Source organism: Dendroctonus ponderosae, unplaced genomic scaffold (genome assembly GCF_020466585.1).
Source record: "Dendroctonus ponderosae isolate FM_Combo_2020 unplaced genomic scaffold, Dpon_F_20191213v2 Dpon_F_20191213_1, whole genome shotgun sequence".
Classification (NCBI taxonomy): Eukaryota; Metazoa; Arthropoda; class Insecta; order Coleoptera; family Curculionidae; genus Dendroctonus; species Dendroctonus ponderosae.
The window spans coordinates 21,216,674-21,222,149 of record NW_026017110.1 but is presented as its reverse complement, the minus strand read 5'-3'; the positions used below and the strand labels follow the sequence as shown (position 1 = coordinate 21,222,149).

Here is a 5,476-nt window from a genome sequence, read left to right as displayed (position 1 = left end):
AACGTATTTTGATTGATAAATAGAAACAATAAATGACTGAAACCCAGGAATGAATTTGATTTGGAATTAAAACACAGTCAGGAAAGTATATACAACGAGTGCATTTATTGCATTGAATTACAGATGATCATTTTGTTAATTTATGCTTTGCTTTCTTCACATTTTTACAAGAAGTTTCAGTTTTCATAATTTTTACATGACATTTACAATGAGAATTATTTTGTCTCAACAGAATTGTTCAACTAATGAGACAACCATTAGTTGAAATATAATGTACTCATATAATGCATTAAAAAAAAAATGTGGGAAATTAAATTTCTGAATTTTGCGAAAGTAAATTTCTCCCAACTAAGAAATTATTATGAATAAATTGTTCAAACCAATGTGATGTTTTTATAAATAGGTATAGACCATGATTAAAAAAACGTTGTTGTTTCTGGTCTAATGGAATTGGAATTTAACTAACGTAAATTTTATTAAGGAAAGACATTTAACTTATCATATGTCAATACTACGAATTATGGATCAATAACATTTAGTTCGTTAAACTTTTCGTAAAGGATAGCAACTTTCGAAAGAAATTAAGCACACAAAATTTGATCAAGATTGCTTTGCAGATTTAACTGTAAAACAAATTGTAAGCTGCCCCAGATAGTTTAATACAGATAACGATTTTCTGAATCATCATAAATTACTTTAATGTTGAAATTAAGAACATTTAAGGCAGGAACGAATCATTTTTTTCAACTAATTTTTTGCAACTTATTCTGCATTAAGCAAAGCATCACTTCTTAGAAACTTTAACCAGTTGATACCCAACCTCGATGAAATTAAAATAAATTTAGCATTTCTAATTTAAAACTCCCTCGTTTTTGGTAGCAGCCATCCAAGTGTTTGTCGTCCCTGCAACTGTCAAGACTCCAAGATGGCACGTTAAGTGACGCAAGGCAGCTGGCCAAAAATTCTATAGAATCCTTGCCGGCTTTCTATTTGGTGTTCAGGCACTGACGCCATGATTTATAAACAACTCCCATGATATGGCTTGTGTATGTCTGCAATGTGTCTCAGTGCAACGTAAACTTTTCGAAAATGGTGAGTACACATTCGTGATATTTCTAATTTTTGTTAAATAATACAACAGAGAAAAATTAGCATTTTGGTTGATGGTATGTAGATTATAATGAAGAGTTACTTAAAATGCTTTTATACATTTTTTAACTGTCACGATCAAAATCCGTTTTTATTATAAAGGGCACTAGAGGAACTTCGATGATCAATTTTTAAGAAATTACACTTTAATACCTAAATCAGGAGATACTTTTTTAACCGAAAGAAGAGCAATTGAACATGCCTTGGGGACTCGGTCTGGGACTGTAAAAGACTGGTAAAAAGGGTTTGAAAAATTAAAAAATAATCGCAAATTAAGCTCTGGTTCTGTCGGAAGGTATGAAACAATAAACCTACAGACAGATGAATAGGTAGGTAAGCACTTCTTGAATCTTGTTCAATTTTGATGGTTTGAGAACCCTTTAGAAGGTTCCGCTTACGTACCTGCTACCTTCCCGTAATTATAACCTAATAACTGCGACGACAACATTAAACTTGCTTACTATCCTAAAACGGGGTAAAAGCTTGGTACATTTACAATTATTTATTTTAACATTTCTCCAATTGTTTTTTTGTAAATATCTGCATTTTTATTTTAAGTTTTCTTTCGCAAATCGTCGTCCTGAAAAGTTGAATAATTAATTTTCCCTGGTTTATCCCTGGAAATTTTCTAGCGCTGATGAAGGTAAAAAATGAGTTGCCGAAAGCTTGATAGTTAAAAAGTTTTCTGAATCTCAGCACTGCCCAGACTGAATCCCCAAGGCAATTTGTTCAATTCATAACGAATTATGCTCAAAGAAAGACAATTTCGATTAAAAACATGCTCCTTGAGAGATGTTCGAAAAAGAATTAAACGTTCATATTATTGCTAAACTTATTGTTGTAAATTTCTGTACGTTATGGGGAGGAAAAAAATGTATTTTCGTTAGGGATGTTGATATATTTACGTTTTATAACACTTTAGTTAAAAATCGCGCACGAAAACAAGCAGGAAGCAATGTTTATTGGAAGCATTTTAAGTTAATTTTTTAAATTAAAAAATAAATATTTTTACAATTTTTTTTAATACAACAGGATTGTTTTATCCTAGTAGAAAGACATAGGAAAGCAAATATAAACTAAAATTGGTATTAACACAAAACATTGTAAAATTATTTTGTCTTCTTTATAAAGTCCGCCATGGATGTTGCGGCTATTAGATCAATTTTAGGATCGATATATTCATTGTTGATCGATAAAGGGAATTAGATTTTAAAATTCCTTAATGAAATGTTTTAACACTGAATTGCAACGTTTTTAATCAACAGAGCCCATTTGAATAATTAAGAGAGAGTATAATGCTAATGTACTGTAAACTTCGGAAGTTTTCTCATCTGAATTTTACAAAGAAACTTCCATCTTCGATTACTTTTTCAAGAAAATAGAATTCTGCTTGTGGGTTTTCGATTGTTCCGTATGCCTGTACATTATTAAAGACATGTTGCTATCTGCAAGTTGCGAATCCAACCTACTTCCTCTACATGCAAATCCGCAAACAAAGCGAGACGAATTGCTACTCTGATTGACCAAATAAAATAACGCAGGCGATAGAATAAGAAATCCGTTTGATCTAATGGAAATAATAGAATAATAAATTACATGCGGATACTAACAATTCAAGTCATCAATAACCTATCGAGGCCATTGTCAAGCATTAACAGAAAACACCTAAACTCGATGATTTTAAAGCACCTTCATATGCAGCGTCAGCTTATAATCAAGTTGTTTTGTCGTGATTGGATGAACCAGTCCTGTGAGTCTAATGAATATAGTGGAACCATGGTTTAAAATACTTCGTCATGAGAAACCATAATTAAAAAGCGGAGAAAACATCTTACGAAATTGATGTGTCAGTCTGCCTGGGTGGCCGCAGAGAAACGAATGGTATTTCGCCTGGCAGATAGTCGTGTGTAATTATAAATTGCCAAGAGATATTTAGCATGGACATTCTTAGATTTTTGTGGTTAAGGCAATTAAGTTGGAATGCAGCATTCTGTTAGTTCGTCTAAGGCTTCACTAAAAAATTTTTGTATTCATGCTGGATACAGGAAGATTATCTCGGAGATGTTTAATCGAATGGCATGGTCATTTTAGAATATGATGAGGTCCAAGTACTCAGCATCGCATCGCCTAGATTAATGCGGAAAATATTTGATGAATAATTATCGTTTAAGCTACGTAATTTTTGTTTCACACTGGCTGTTTCATTATTGTTAAAATTAGATATTTCAATCTTTGGGGCAACTAGTTCGCGCAAAAATTAAAAAAGGAAATTTGTTTCATTACACAGGAGAAGACGAATCCTTTATAGGTAGCGTAGGCTTGATTTTACATAAGAAACCTATTCAAGAGATATCTCATATCAGAAAATTCGATTCAGCCATAACAACATGAGTGAGGAATTTCTAGTAGTTTTGACCCAGAAACCGAAATGTAAATATCATACACTTAGGTGCAAAATTATGCCAAAATTCGACGTTTTCCGTCCCGTTTTTGCTCATTTCTCGGAAGCAAAATGAGCGAGGACCCTCATTTTTACATCACTCCAGAGAGAACTTTGAATAGCCTGTTTAGAAACTGCACAGATAAGAAATTCGCAAAATTCCAAAAAATGCGCCTCATGTGTATGAGATGTATATTGAAAAACCAAAAATCAGGGGCTTTTATGAAAATGGCCTTTTCAAATATTTGCCAATTCAAAGGTTTTCAAAGTACACACAATTACAGCTTTTAAAAAATATTAAAAGAAAATAATTCGATGAACAAAAACCTTATCACTCTTTCTCACATTTTTTTCTGCGTCCGTTTAATTGAAGGATTATATTGATTAAATATGCTTTTAATAGAAGGTGAGTGTACAATAAAATGTATTTGCCATTTTAATTTCAAGTCACAGTCAGGAAAGTATATACAATGCCATTTTAATGTTGAGTTAGTCAAATGTTCAAACATATTCATCATACTCGTTTGGAAGTTTGGAGTGACAATTTTGCACTAATTTAGTCTAAGTTAATTTTCTTTAAATTGTGTATGTTAAAATACAGATTGTAATTCAACATGAGAAAATCTGTGTAAATATTTTTTAATGATGGTTGATAAATAAAATAAATAAAAAAATAAAGTAATAAGTAGGTAAATAATATTATATTTTATGTTGACTAAGAGTTAAGGAATCACGCACATTTGTCCTTAATTGACTGGTGCGAGTGTAGGAAAAAGAGCGTGCTCGCAATCCTTATATCAAAAATGTGTACTGAAACGTGTGAGTTTTGTTCTTGCCGGAGATTTCCTAGCCGTGGTCGTACAGCACGTAAGAAATAACTGCACAGTAAATAGATTTTCGCTGTAATGTATGTAAAATTACTTTTGAAACATTCAAATTCACATAGCAAGCCTGACTTAAATATATCTATAATAAAAATGATATATAGAAAAGAAATATATAAAAAGCGCAGGACTGTGTCTAACTCACATAAACGCCATATCCCCTACATTTCCAGAGAATCATCAAAAGGAAAGGCGAAGCGTAACGAAAACCAAAGATAATGAAAGCACTTTAAGCGAAATTAGCTTCACGAAAACTTTACAAGTTTAATTTGGGACCTTTTGATTAAAGACGAACTCAACTGGAGCCATTTTCCAGCTGCTTGAGACATCCCCGAGCGCAATTTCCAGCTTTCTGGAGATTTAAATGATCCAAGTTTCGTGTTTCAGTCAGGATATTAATCCCCGCGTAATTTGCAGAAAGTTCCCAGTTGCTTTATTCGGCAGTGGAATATGGAGGAAATACTGACGAAAGAAATAGTGGGATAAGTTGGATATAAATAGTAACAATGAATTGTAAATGTCCAGGGAAGCCGTTCCTGCATTGGTCATAACAGACGGCGATCGACGTCACGTTGCAAGTAAAATTATACTTGCTGATTAAATGCACAAACTGCAACAGGGCCTGTAATAAGATTATAAAGATACTGCTCATTTAAATTCTGAAATGGACACTGGCGCAAATAAAATGTCGAACGAATAGCCTCTTATGCTGTGCAGCATGATACTTACTTTGAGCTGGTTTCCATTTTATTAAACGAAAAACTCGAGCAAAGGATTTTACTTGTTACTTTTTTAACGACATTGCTTATCGCAAAAACTTGATAATGCAAAATCGTGTATGTTTCTTTGCATGGCGTAACATTAATTGGATTTGAAGCTACTCCATAGCAACAATTTCCTAAAATGTGATATACAGGGTTGCTCATTAGTGCGTCAAAGTGCGATATCTCAGTAAATATGAAGTTTACAAGAAAATTCGTCCAACGAAAGATTTTCACGTTTA

At 32.7% G+C, this 5,476-nt stretch overlaps 1 protein-coding gene and 1 long non-coding RNA gene across 3 annotated transcripts in view; one reads left to right on the top strand and one right to left on the bottom strand.

Annotated features, from left to right (window-relative positions):
- The window catches only part of LOC109535439 (homeobox protein abdominal-B), a 94,601-nt gene that overhangs the window by 40,639 nt on the left and 48,486 nt on the right, over positions 1-5,476 (bottom strand). The gene's annotated exons all lie outside the window — the stretch shown is intronic.
- Positions 885-5,476, top strand: part of LOC125504911 — a 6,596-nt gene continuing 2,004 nt past the window's right edge. Inside the window, exon 1 of the long non-coding RNA XR_007281797.1 lies at positions 885-1,092. This is a non-coding gene — a long non-coding RNA (uncharacterized LOC125504911). The remainder of the gene's footprint in view (positions 1,093-5,476) is intronic.